This window comes from Pinus tabuliformis, chromosome X (assembly GCF_031772625.1).
Source record: "Pinus tabuliformis cultivar Carrire ecotype Pingquan chromosome X, CPIR1, whole genome shotgun sequence".
Classification (NCBI taxonomy): domain Eukaryota; kingdom Viridiplantae; phylum Streptophyta; class Pinopsida; order Pinales; family Pinaceae; genus Pinus; species Pinus tabuliformis.
The window spans coordinates 315,662,072-315,677,089 of record NC_142308.1 but is presented as its reverse complement, the minus strand read 5'-3'; the positions used below and the strand labels follow the sequence as shown (position 1 = coordinate 315,677,089).

The window sequence follows — 15,018 nt, the reverse complement described above, 5'->3', positions numbered from 1 at the left end:
TGTGTTTCTAATACTTCCATGATGTCACACCGCATCTTATTATATACTTGTAGACATATTTTATGTAGGATCTAGGAGCCCAAAAAGAAACTTATAGTGGGAGAGACTAACCTAAATATTTATACTCCCTCTTACCATGGAATTCATTCAACTCCTTCCATCCTAACAAATAACATGTATTTTCTTTTTCTCCTATATTTGATATTGTCTTTTAAGGACCATCTTTTCTTCTTCCAGCTTCTTTTATGTCTCCAATGTTGTCTACATAAGAGGACTTCAAGAGTTTCTTCTCCTGAATCCAAAGGAGACCTATTTCAATGACTTCACCTATCTATGAGGACTGAGACTATCCTCTTTATGCAAGTACCATCATATCGATTTCCTTGTAAAACGAAGTCATTTAAATCAAAGATAGATGATAAACATGAAAGTTACTTACTTGGCACATGAAGAGGAGATCCTTACCGTGATGTTTCTTTGAATGAGATTCTTGTTAAAGCATTATTGAAAACCTTTTAACCAAGACTTATTGCACTGTCCATCACCAAGCATGACAAAAACTGCTCCAGACTATATGTTATTATGATATTCGAAACTGCTTCATCATCTTAACTCCTAAGGTACTTTGACTCCTTATCAGGTCTTTATGATTATTGATATACTTGACATGGAATTTTATTGCTAATACATAAGTAGACTATGGAGCATTAACAACAATGTGTAGATATTGGTCATCTCTTTATGGCACCGATGACCTGGCACTACTTTCCCAGAATAGAGGAGATAATATTGATACACTTCTTTAGAGAAGGCCCAAGTATATTTATTCTAGTTATGCTTAACAACAATATCTCCAAATTTTGACTTTACCTAAGTAGAATGCAACACATATTGTGATGTCACCGGGACTTCATGCTGCAGAACCAAGATATATTAGAAGGCCCAAGAATATTTATCCTAGTTATGCTTAACAACATTATCTCCAAATTGTGACTTTACCTAAGTAGCATGCAACACTTAGAATACTATGATGTCACTAGGACTTCATGCTGCGAAACCAAGATATATTTTGAGATATTTGTATTGAGGAGGTTCTGTGATATTGACACCAAGAAGTGAGATTATAATGCCACCGATTTGAATTCTTCTTGAGAAGATCCGATATTATCACTGAACTTGCAATAGAGGCATCACCTAAATCATGTAGCATCACCATGGCATCACTGAGATCAAGTAGTAGTATGGAACATCACTGTGAACCCGAGACATAAAGCATCACTGAGATTATGTCTTATCACTGAGCATTGAGATCATGTAGCATTACTGTGTAGCATCACTTGTTGTAACACCGAGCCATGCATCACTGTAAGCACCGAGTCCGTGGAAAAGTGGCACCAAGATTGTGGAGTATATCTAAGAATTGAAAACCTGAGATTGTAGAGGTGATCCAAAATGAAATCCTGTAATAGACCTGAAATCACAGATCCAAGAATTACAGGACTGTAATTGCACCCGACACAGAGGATGATCGATTTGTGTTTTTGTAATATCATTGTTACTTCAACATTTGTGATATGACATAGATTGAGACAGTGAGAGGCACTATAGAACGGAACCTAGGATTGTTGTATTGAGAATTGTAGGTATGGAGAGGTTGTATAATGAGACGAACTCCATAATTTCTGAATTGATCATGTGTTAAGGTCTAAGGGTGGCACTGAGTTAGTATATGTGACTGGACTAAGGTATTACTTCAACAATGTAGATGAATGCAATACTGAGGATAGCCTTTAAAATGAATAAGTGTCACTTAAATGCCCTTGACTGAACCATATATCTGATACCATGTTGAGAATTTAGGAAGGGCATATGTTATTATAATTATCTTTACTTGATTACTACTTGTGTACTTATTCTTACATTATATTTGTTCCTTATTAGTGTTCATGTTCAATACATAAAAATAGCAATCAAATCAATAAGACAGTGACACAATAATTAGGCTCCAAGCCAGGGCTAAAACCCCTCCTCTTGAGGGGAAAACCTGCAACTCTCTTCTTATAAATTCTTCACTGAATGAGTATACTAACCTTGACAAATACATTTGGCCCATAGCCTCTGCTAGATCAAGACACATTCATCCTTTATCCATCATGATTGCATCACTAATCATGACCTTCATTGTATCACACACTGTGATCATCATCGAGCTCCTCCTGAGATAATACCTGAAATCTACAATATGGTTACACCCGAAATCACAGTACAAACTCCCTGAGATGACCCCTGAATTTTGTACTTTGGAAACACCCGAAATTACAATCTTATAGAATCCCACCAAACAAACCCTTCATTTGAACTGAGATACTGTGGAATAGGTCCGAGGTTATTGCTGCAATAGTACCTGAGATCACTTCCTATAATTACATGTGTTGACAGTACTGGACCCGCCAAAATGTCAGGGGATCTCCTCGGTGAGAAGTCCCAATTATACCTCAGACCATTTGGTGTAGGAGTCCTAGCATTGGGTTGTACGGTAATGCCTTGACCGCGGTTTCACACAGAGGCAAGTAAGATGTACCTATTGGTAGCAAGGGTGTGACAACTGTAGTAAGTCAAGTAAGGTGCATGAGAGGTTCTAACACACTGAAGGTGAGGTGAGTGTACCCCTTGGAAACCTTTAATAGTACTCGGATTGGAAGGGAGCACACGAGAAAAGATGCATCACCGGTTGGAAAGCAAGATAGCAAGCAATCCAAAGTGATGGCTAAACCAACAACACATCTGCAACAAGATTCATACAATTGCATACAAAATAGTTCATACACAAATGCATAAGTTAAATAACATACATTGCTAAAGCAACTAGAATAGTCCAAATACAATAACAAAATATGCATGAAAATGTGATGGCTCTGTTATATTAATAAGTGTAAGTTCTAGTTATACAATACATCCATGTCCAACCACTAGTTCCGATAGCGGAATCTTACAGCCACAACCGCCTGCTCCTCCAAAGAGATATACTAGCTCTATGCAATGGAGAAGCCAAGGCACATTAAAATATTGTCCAAGCTTTCTCTAAGATACTCCTATCAAAGCTTGGTTGACCAAAATCCCTTACAATGAGTTATGAGGGACTATTTATAGCAAAGGGTGGGGTGACCCTTGACATTCCCCTTTGTGACAGTTCATCTACCCTCATGACTCTTCATCTACTCTATGATTGTTACATTCACCATCAACACTTGAACTTACACTTGACAAGACATTACATACAATCTTCACATGTACCCATGTGAGACAAAATGGCTTGAGCAAGCCATGCAAGACATCACTAACACTTAGACTATTGTGGTGAGACCAACTCTTGACATCCTTGTGATGGTCAATGGTGGCGAACTGATGCCAAGCTTGTTCATCCGTGATGGTGTCTGTGCACTCAATGGTGACATCTTGTTGAAGCGAACTCTTGCCTCTATTGCATCCATGTACACTGATACGACTCCTCCGTCCAACTCGTCCGATAGCATACGTATGGTCATCCTGGGTGCAGTCGAACTGGCAACATGTTGCTGCAAAGTGTCTACGCTGATCTCAAATCATGTGTTGGTGGCCTTGGGCATTGACTTGTCAAAATACATGTTCAGCTCCAGTTGGACTTGCTTCTTGTCTTCACCTTTGTGAGTGTGCCAAATGGGTGGGATCGGATGCGTGTGCACAATGACATGCGTGTTGTTGAATTCCCTTGCATGCAATCAACAACACTGCTCACCTTGTCTGTTCCATGCCAGCGGCTGGGATATAACTTGTATGAGCGCAATTTCATTTGTGAATGCATGTTGCGCCCCCTGTTGTACCTATTCCTGTTGCAACTCATTCTCTCATCTATGCACCTCCTATTCTTCCTTGAGTTGTTGCTTTAGCACATGCAACTCCTTCTCTGTTCCGTTCTCTGCCTTCGCATGATCTTCATGTCATGTTGTCACCTCATAGCATGAGTCTCCAAAGTTGCTTTCATCACAAGTGGATCTGCTTGAGCTTTCAACTTTATTCCGCCTCTTTGTTGTCAACAACCTTCCTCTTGCGTTCGTTGCATCCGGTATGCTACCTTCATATGTTGTTGATGGTGTTGCTTGTTGTGATGTTGATGCCGTCATATCTTAATGTCCTTGTCTATGAACAACTTGATGTCTTTGTGGGTAGGAAATTTCATAGACACTTGATCGACTGCATCCCCAAGTGTGCTCTAAACGGTGTCTTCGACTCTGCTCTCTTGGAAACCATTGTACCTGTGCTGCTAAGAGGCAGATGAACACCTGCGATACTTAGAGACATGGAAACACTCATGGAAAGCAATCTGTCAGCCGAAAAACAAAACAAACTTGAGAACTTACTTGCAACATACCTGTGTGACTGATCATGAAGGTTGCACAATTTCCGTCGGGAGGTCGGGAGACTGACTGCCAAAACTGTGCAAGGCACAGTTCGGGCTGTCAGGAGGCTGACTAACTACTGGAACTGCGCAATGCATAGTCTAGTTTGGCCTGCTGAGGACTGAAACTACGCAATGTGCAATTTCAGTCAGCAGTGACATGTAACCATCAAACTGCATTGCGTAGTTTCTGGGGCCAATGGGACACTGCCTCCAAGAATTGCGCAATGCAACCCTGGATGTTAGTGCCTAGATAGACTTGCGCAATTTCTGGAGGGAAGGCAGAGCCTTCGCTTCCAAAAATGCATAGTGCTAGCCGGGAAAGGCATGGTCTGGGCCAAGGTAGCCCAGTCCGGCCGACAGGCAACTGAAAACATGAGAAGTGTGAATGCATGATGAGATGAGTGCAAAAAAGAGTGAATGATCATTCATGAAAACAACAGGCGAAGGATTCAGAAAATGGGAAAGCATGCAGGTGTGTGAAGCGAGTTGCCGTAACGGTGACCTTTCATGCAAAACAATGTCATGCATGCAACAATAGTGAGATGCGAACGAAAACTGAAACGGTGCTTCTACAAGCTAACATGCATCAAAGCGACAGCAAGCACTCACTAAAATCAAGCAGACAACAATCACACAAAGCGAAACACAAAAAGCGACATAAATGTAACATAAGACATGGAAGGCGGGCTTACCCCAAAACAACTGAGCTGAATGTGTTGACAACTACTAGATGCAATGTGGGATGTCAGAGCTACAAGGTTGATGTGAGGAATGAGCTCTGCAACATTTGGTTCATGAGTTTTGATAAAATTGAAGATGTGAAGTGCATGCCACAAATTTAGGAAGAGCGACACTTTGTGGGAGGTTTCTGAAATGATCCTTGCATACAACCTCTAGATGCTAAAGTATATCCGTGAATCAAGGGATGCCTTTGCATGCTGCCTTGGGAGAAGAAGCCCATGCATGCAAATCAGTTTTGCTCGGTCCCGGAGGGAACTGGTCAACTCAACTGCACATGCAACAGTCTGCTCAGCTGGGAGGAAAAAATGCGCATTTCTGGGAGGGATCTGGGCTAGCTGCCCAGAGGGATTGCACAATTTTTTGGCAGAGCAACTAACTGCAGCCCATAATTGTGCAATTTATGGGTTGAGAAGTCCTGCTGGGAGGAATTGCGCAATTTTCCAGTGAACAGTGACTGGCAGATTTACGTAATTCCTAAGCTCAGCAGGCTACTAGACAGAATTGCACAATTTCTGGAGGGAAGGATGGTTCCCCTCCAGAATTGCACAATTTCTTGAGGGAGCTTCTTAGCCTGCAGTTGGACCAAATCTGGTGAAACAGCCTGTGAGGGGGATACAACAAGTTTTGATGGACAGGTTTTCATTCTGCAAGAAGATCACTAAAGCTTGTGTACTTGACAAGGCAAGACATGCTGTTGTGAAAGGTTGGTAGGGAGGCTCCAAAACAAAATTAGGGAAAAATTTTGGAGGGTGGTTGTAGCCGCTACAACAACTCGAAAATCACAGAGGAAAACGTGAGATCTTCTCTGACTAGACAGCGAGGGGTACACTCCTTTATATAGTTGTTAGGCTACACATTTAAGCTGATATGAATTGTTGAATTGTCATGTCTATTTATTTGAGCCAACATGTCTTCATTGATGAACCGACATGTCAAATATATATATATCTATTTGTTGGATCCGACATGTCATTTCGTTAAGCATATTTTGAGGTCATTTTATGGATGACTACGCTTTATCTAGGAGAGAATTAGTTTGACAAGTGTAACATGATAAAACCTAAAGACATCAAGAAGAAGTCTTTGACTTAAGAATAAACATCTTGCTTATGAAACCCATGAAGCAAGGAATTACAATAAATACATTTTATTCTTCTTTGTTTCTTCTTTACATAATTACAAGATGTTATGAAGATGGAACCTAGTTACACTTTCTACAACAAAATCAAGGACCATTGAGGATGCACGTAACATAGACTTGCGAAGAAGCCCTTAAATTGGCTCAACATATTGAAAGAAACAATGAATGGAATTCGAACACCTCGACAACTGATAATAAACTAGAAGAAAAGATTAACCAATTAAAAAGTTCATTATTGACATTATCCCTCTATAAAAACAATCGTTGTTTTATTAACTATAGAAGTGAAGGGCATACCAAAGATAACTGTAAATTTTCTTATTATTTTGATGAAGACAATCAATGTGTTCATTTCGATTCATATTGCAATACATGTCAAATTGCATCAAACCATAGTACTAAGGACTGTCAGTATAATTTATGTAATACTAAGCCAAAATGGTGTGCCATATGTGAGGATGATAACCACTTAACTCAAGAATTCCATTTGAATTCAAAGAATAAGCCTAATTATCATGTTGTTTACCATACTTAAGCTTTGGAGCAATACAATGAACCACCTATCCAAGGAAGAAGAGGAAACATAAGAGGAGGATATGGTGGCTGATGTGAAGGATATAATTGTCGAGGTCGAGGTCATTCTGGCCAGAAGGCCACACAAAACCTAGTTTTCCATTATAAGATAAGATCGACTTACATTTTTGTAATATGTGTGGTCTGGGTGATCACTCATGGGAGGATTGCCTTAAAATTCTTGAAAATATATTAAATAAGAGAGTTATCAATTTGTTATAGTCTGTTCCAAAGTAGGAGATTATAAATTTGAAAAACCTCCATGTTGTCACTTGGTTTGATGCAGGTCAAGAAATACTTATCGAAATCAGCGAATACTTCGACCTACTAAAATTATTGCTAAATACCATAATGACACTATGGAAAAACAATTGAGATTTTCAAAAATGAAGTTGAGCATGATTCCTTTGGTCACATCCACATAAACATGAATTTATAAGGTGGTTCATGAACACAATATGATCCTCTATAGGAACAACTACAAAAAATGTAGGAATGTATTCTTTCCCTCCAACTAAATCACAATCATTTAGTCTCCAATATTACATCTTCCATGGAAATCCTAATAGAAAATTATACTCTATTACAAAAGTCAGAGGATGAAAAATTTTCCATTCATCAAAAATTTGAATAACTCCAACCTTTTATGGGACAACATCATTCAAAACCTTCTATGGAAAGCACTTCTGCCATCTCTCCTTAGCTCCTTGTCCCAAATCTAAACGAACTAGTAATGGATATAGGAGTAGATTGTACCCAGGTTTTTCCTTCCTTTTCTCGTGATGTTTAAGTAATATGGAAATTAAATTTTGTAGGATTTTGGGTTTTTTGGAAAGTTTTCACTTTCTAGTTATCTAGTTCATATGTAGTTTCAAATTGGAATTTTGAAGTTTTAGTTTGGCCAAATGATTCTTTTTATCTAAGCCATCCAACAAGCACTCTCTCTATTATGATGTACTTCTATGACACCCCTTTCATTACCCCAAATTTTGTAATGTAATTAAGAACATATAATGTTGGGTGTTGGCATTGATGTTATTATGCCAAACTCTATTCTATGGTGTAATGTTTATAAAATGCTTGAGTTGAAGAAATAGGATAACCAACCAATTATGATGCCCTAGGGAGGAGGAAAAATTGACTTATGAGAAAAAATATGCCTTGAGTGAATATTTCCATTTGATGTGATAATTATTCTTCCTAACAAGCTAAAAGGTTGTGAAGATGAAGGGTCAATGTGTGATTATAAAAATAAAAGGGAGGAGCAATCAAGAGGTTCTTCTTCTTGTTTCTTAAGCTTGGTCATAGATGGAAAGTTTGATCACTAAGTTTTCCTCTGCGTGTGAAGGAAAATGGACTTCACTTCTAGTGTTAAAAGATTTTCTACATTTGAGTGTGTGAAATACCCTTGAGTTAAGTTGTCCTCAAGGCATCAATATTTGGCACAAGGGTGGCTTGTTGTGAGAAAAATTATAGCACAACTAAACCTATGGTGGGGTGGAACGTGCCTCACCCTACTTCAGTTTCTAGTTTTTTTTTCTAACTACAATAGATAAATATGTATGCTTGTGTTAATGATATTTATGGCATTGATGGTTTACTGACATGCATTATTATTTAATTGCTCTTTGTATCAATTTATATGTACATGCATTTACCCTTCAACAAATTTATCATGGCTATAGCTATCATACTATTTCGCTACAATTGTTTATATGTACTAAATTTTGTAACAACATTGGTTGAGGAAGATAGGCTTCCTAAATTATTCTTGAAACAAATCTATTGAATTTTTCCTATAACTTTTATTCTAGGAGGTTTCGTAAGATGAAATTTGGATCATAGTGAGGGGAAATTCCATTGATCCGTTAGTCCAATTTTCAGATATTAGGAACATAATTTTAGGAAATATGATCAGAGGAAGTTGGGGTTCCTAAATGCATCTTTAAATAGGCCATGTTGGCAATTCTGTTGTAACTTTTCTTTTGGGAGGTTCCAAAAGTTTTATCTTGGAGCATAGGGAGGAGAAATCTTGTTGATCATCTAGTCCAAATTTTAGATCTTTGGTCATGATATTTTAGGATATATGATCAGAGAAAGTTTAGCTTCTTGGATGCTCCTAAAACCATGTGTCACACTCATCATGTTGGAATTTCTACTATAACTTTTCATATGGGAGGTTCCAAAGGCTGAAACTTGGACCACAATGAGAGGAACTCACATTGATCATCTGGTTCAGTTTTTAGAACTTATATTACAATAATTTAAGAGATATTTCTTGAGGAAGTTTCTATATTAGGTTGCATGCAAAGTATTTGAAGAAATTCCTAAATGGTTTAACGATTCATTGCATACAAATTGTTTAATAAAATGTCCCAATTGAAAATGGTGTTTTGTGGATGGGAATATTATTAGTGTATCTTAGCATTGTTGTATGATAGTAATGTTGTAGCCAATCTATGCCTATTTGCATACAAAGCATTTGAAGAAATGTGTTAAAGGTTTTTTAATTACAATTTTCATACAAACTATTTGATAAAATGCCTCAAACACATAAATAAAAAATTGCATGATTGAGTGATATATTTCAGTTAGTTTATTACGAGTGAAATTAGAGCAATGTTTCTTATTTTATTTGAAACAAAATGTTTGACGAAATTTCTACAAGAAAAAGACTACTTAATTGGCTGTATACAAAGTATTTGAAGAAATGTTTATATGTAAAAAATGGATGAGAGATGAAAACTAAGTTTTTGCAAGTGTGGTTAGGATAAATTTAGTAGGGGTATGTGAAAAAGTGGTAACATAGCTCATTGTCAACCTATTAAGACAAAAAAGAAAATTTTGGATACCCCATAAGGCATTGAGGAACTGGGTATTGGACAACTTTGTTGTAATAATTGTGCTCCAAATGTAAAATTTTATCACACCAAGAGGTGATATACAACCCAATATAAGGGAGATGTTGTCACTTAACATTACATTTAAAAATAATGAAATAATATTTACATTAATAAATTAAAAAATAGTAATAACAAAAGAAAATCATTGTCTACCATAAATAAAATATTCAATTACCATCTTGATTTTATATCAATTTTATATAAAGAGATAATGTAAAAAAAAAAATATTACTATGAAGGAATTATATAATTCTTCAGTACTTAATATGGAATTGACGAGATGTATATGGAATTGATAAATTTCATGTCCAAATAATGTTATTGATATTACATATATGTAATATTTAAAATAAAAATAAAATTATTTTAGTATGAGACAAATAAATTATTTCAATTTCCATATTAAATAACATAATTTTATATAAACTTTATTTAAAATAAAATAATTTAAACTAAAAATTTTCTTAGATGTCTAATTTATTTCATTCTTAATATGAAGTTGATATATATAACACATAAAAAATTAATAACCAAACAAAGTTTAATGTGAGTTATAAATCAAACATTTTAATATGCATGCAAAGTAAAAGATTGTAACATCAAAGGAGAGAGAGTGTGAGAGAGTTCTTATTCCTTTGGTAAGTGATTTCTAAGGTATGAGCAAGATTTGTAATTCCTTCAATATTTAATAAAAAAAATAATTCAATGTGTGTGTGCTTTATACTATCGAATTTGAGGGAGCATGTATTAACATTTTAATGTGGAGAATCTAAATAAAAAATAAAATATTTCATTGACGACTACGAATATATTATATAAAATAAGAGAAAATAAAAAATATTACATTTAAAACATTTTATTAATGTGTTTCTAAAAACCAACAGATATCCATCTTAACTCCAGATTTATCAAGAGCTTAGAGGAATCAAATCTCTAGAGGTGCAAACCTTTCCTCTTTGCACTCAAAAAGAGGTTTGCATTTTGAGAGATATGATCCCTCTCGACGCTTTCTATATCCAAAGTTAAGATGGATCTATGTTGGTTTTAACATAAATTCTTGTTATGGTTTGTGTGTGTATCTATGTGTGTGTGTCCGAGGAAATAAATCAACCCCCGTCTTAGCCCAAAAGTTAGAGTGATGTTATTGGTACCAGGCCAACCCACAAGTCTACTCACTTAAGAGTTCACAAGGCTAGAAGCCAATGCAACAATATTCACATGCACGAAGCCATTACAACGATATTTATCAAGACATTATAGGTCATCTTGTCATTAGCAGAGATTTGAACCTAGGTTGGGAAGATAACAACCATTTTCCCCAGTGAACTGAGATAACCCCAATTGACTATATATATATATATATATATATATATATAAGTTATAGTGATTAACTTTTCATAAACTCAAATAGTGCACTTGGTACTCATTGTTTTAAGTGATGTTTAAAAGGATGAAGAAATGAGATTATAAATACAATCATCGCAATATTTAATGTTGACATGGATGAAAATGTGAGATTACAACTAAAATGAAGTAAATCACATAACATTAATCATGATGTCTAAAATATGAAATATTAACATTTATTGTTAATTATTAAATGGTTTTGAATGATTGTTATACTATAGTTTTAAATGATGGTTGTTTAATATTTGAATATATAATTTTTTTCTTTTGGAATTTTAGAAGAAAGAATCAAATTTGGTTAGTATAAAATCTATTGATGATTATATTGGATATTGCCAAACTTCACTTGTGGATCCTTCTCCTTTTTTCTCCATAATGTATACATGGAAGACAAATTAATGTAACGATGGTATTGAATACTTCCCAACTTCAGTTATGGAGTGCTCCCCTTTCTTCTCCATGATTTTTGGATGGAAGGAAAATCAATCGCTAGTTACAACGAATAACTAATGACCTAGAGAGGTTTCCCGAAACTAGAACATGTAACCTCTTGTGAACAAATTGTCTAATAATCACTTAAAATCAACTTAACTAGAATAAAAAGTTTGAAAATTTGTAGGAAATAGGTTTTAATCCATTGATATGTATGTAGTGGTCTTTATATCATTGAATATAACCTCTTTAAGTATAACCACTACTTCAAAGTGACCGATCCGCTTATATGTATGTAGTGGCCTTTATATCATTCAATATAGCATGTTTAAGTATAACCATTACTTCAAAGTGACCCGTGACTTGAATGGTACCCACTGATGAAAAATTCGTTACTTCTCACCAAATAAATCCAATCCCTCTGGAAATTGTATATATATATATATATATATATATATATATATATATATATATAGATAGATAGATATATATACACATTAGGTAGGTATCTTTAACTAAACTATCTACAGTACCACTTATATGTATGTAGTGGCCTTTATATCATTCAATATAGCATGTTTAAGTATAACCATTACTTCAAAGTGACCCATGACTGAATGTTAATCACTGACGAAAAATTCATTACTTCTCACCAACTAAATCCAATCCCTCTAGAAATTATATATGTATATATACACATTAGGTAGGTATCTTTAACTAAACTATCTACAATACCAAATATGATCATATTAGAAAGTAAAATCTACTCATTTTACAACACTTTCTAAGAAATTAAAGGAAACAATTATGACCATTAAAATTAGTTATGTAAAGAGATGTTAATTTCTTTACACTCAAAACTTAAAAGGCTTTGAATTGATAAAAAAAATATGATTTAATTTATAGCATATTCTAAATATGTCATAATTTGGATTGTTTTTTATCAATCATTTTTCCAAAATCTAGTTTAAAATTTAGAAAAATTACTGGAATCTTATACATTCTCTTGAGATTGCATCATAATCAGCGGAATAGATTTTCTTTTAAAGACAAGGCATCCATTTTTTAATAAAATATACAAATTCAATTATAAAAAATTACAATTAAAATATTATTTTATAATAAGATAATAATCTATCCAATCATATAATATTTTGATTTAATATTTTGATTTTTTCATAATTTATGAAAAAAATACTAAAACAAAATTTAGAAGAGAAAAAATACAAAAACCAAATTAAAATAAAATAAGAGAATTTTATTTAAATTTTTCAATAATCCATAAAAAAAAAAATGAAATACTTTGTAATTAATTTGAAGTGGAAATTTTGAAATAAACAAAGTACAACAAATTATTACTGCGTTGAAAAAATGAATTCAGAATAAATCTAATATTCACTGAGTTTAAGTTATTTATTTTAATATACTTAATAATTTTATAAAAAATATTAAATAGTATAAATAAATATAGCTCACCATTAAATTTATTTTTAATGTTAGATAATTAACATATGACATATATTCTAAATCTAATTAGTGATCTCTTGATGTCAATATCTCAATGTGGGAAGAATATATAACTAGGACTAAGAGATTCTTATAAGCTAATTCTTTAGACATAAGCCTTCCTTGAAAGACAAGCATGTACTTTGTTCTAATGATTGCAATGTAGCAGCACTAAGGACATTAATAAAAAATTGTTCCTTTACCAACCTAAGGAGACAAAGAGGCAACGTAGGACGGAAATTAATGGCTTTATCTGATCCAGGATTCTAAGGTCGTAAATGTTGTGGGTGGGAGAGCCAAAAGGCAAAAAGTTTTGTCTTACCTTGGATTTTAGTAATTTTATTTTGAGGTTTAGGATAAATAAGTTTTCCATAAAGTGGTGTTATGGAAGTGATCAAATTTAATTAATATATACAAAATTTTAGAATTTTATCCTCGTCAAAGTGTATGTCATGCTTTTTAATAGGAGTTTTATCTCAAAACTTAAGATAAATGTTTTTTTCATAATGTGGTAGTGTAGAAGTTATCCAATTTAATTAGTACAATTTTAGAATTTTATGCTTGTGAAAATTTGTGTTTAAATTAGTACCTTTAATTATTAAATGTTTATTGAATAAACAAAATGAAATTAATTATATAATATTGAAAAAATATATTATAATTTTGTTATTTCATTACCATGATAATTATTACATTAATATTTGTGGGATTTTTCCCGGATGCGGGTGATTGACAGGCTAAAGGGTACGATGGAGGCGCGTCGAGTGGGCAGGTGGCAGCCCAATTGCGCCACTGGTTATGGTTATGGGACGGCGAGCTGGTCTCGCACACCTCTATTAATGGCAGCATTAATGTTGTCCTTCAGGCTCCTGGTTAACTGCGCGATGGCTCTCAAGCTGTTCGTCACTCCCGTGGTTCTGTTGCAGGCCTTCAACTCCATAAAGGTCGCTGCTCTGAGCGACTCTCTGAGCCTCTCTGTTAGTTCGTCTTTGTTAGTCTATCTCGGCTGGGTTTCAAGAGCCTTCTCCATCTTCGTCTTCCGCTCGGCTCCGGCTCCAGGGGCTCACAGCTTCGTCTGGGCTCCGTCTCTGCTTCTCTCTGAGCATTCGTTTTTCAGTCATCTCCCTCTGTGCATTCGCCCCTCTGTCACTTCTCGGTATATCACTATGCCGCGAGAAAGGCTCAGAATGGGGAGTAGGCGAGGTGGCTCTTGCGGTCGTGCCACCCATCAGCACTCCTCCACCACCTCGGACCCACCCTCGGATGCGCTGGAGTTCGGTCGCTTCAATTATCCAGCCACCAGAAGTGGCAGGGGCAGGGGAAGAGGGCGAGTTAGGATCGAAGACTGTGAGCATAATGCACATCCCACTGCCCGTTTCCGCATTCCGTGTTCCCTGGCAAACTCCTCCTTCATAGTCTCGGTAACGATTGAAAAGTGTGAGAATGCCAGGGGTTCGGGAGCGGCTCATCTTGGGGTTCCTGTAGATCAGAGGATGGCAAATCCAAATGTTAACCAGCGCCAAGTCACAGGAGGCCTTTCCGCGGTGAATTCTGAAGCCAATGCAGGTCCGAGCGCGCCAGCAAGAGGAGAGCCTTCAGGCTCAGAGGTCCATCCGTCTGACTCAAATGACTCAGATCAATTTGGGTGCCGGATCGTTGAGGAACAGCCGTCTACCTCAGATGACGAATGAACCAGCCCGTGCCTCCATTTTTGTTCTGCATCTGAAGAAGGAGTTCGCCTCCCTTTTGATTCACTGTGTTCGTGCATGTTTCAAGTCTCTGTCCACTTCACATGTTGGAGTCTGTTATTGTTTTGTTTATGTTAGCAATGGATCGTTGTATGGTCAGTTTTAGAGTTTTTTGGAATGGCTAATGTT

General features: G+C 35.6%; 1 pseudogene; it reads right to left on the bottom strand.

Annotated features, from left to right (window-relative positions):
• Nucleotides 1-3,789, bottom strand: part of LOC149139683 (isopentenyl-diphosphate Delta-isomerase II pseudogene) — a 36,915-nt pseudogene extending 33,126 nt beyond the window's left edge.
• Between the last annotated feature and the right edge of the window lie 11,229 nt (nucleotides 3,790-15,018).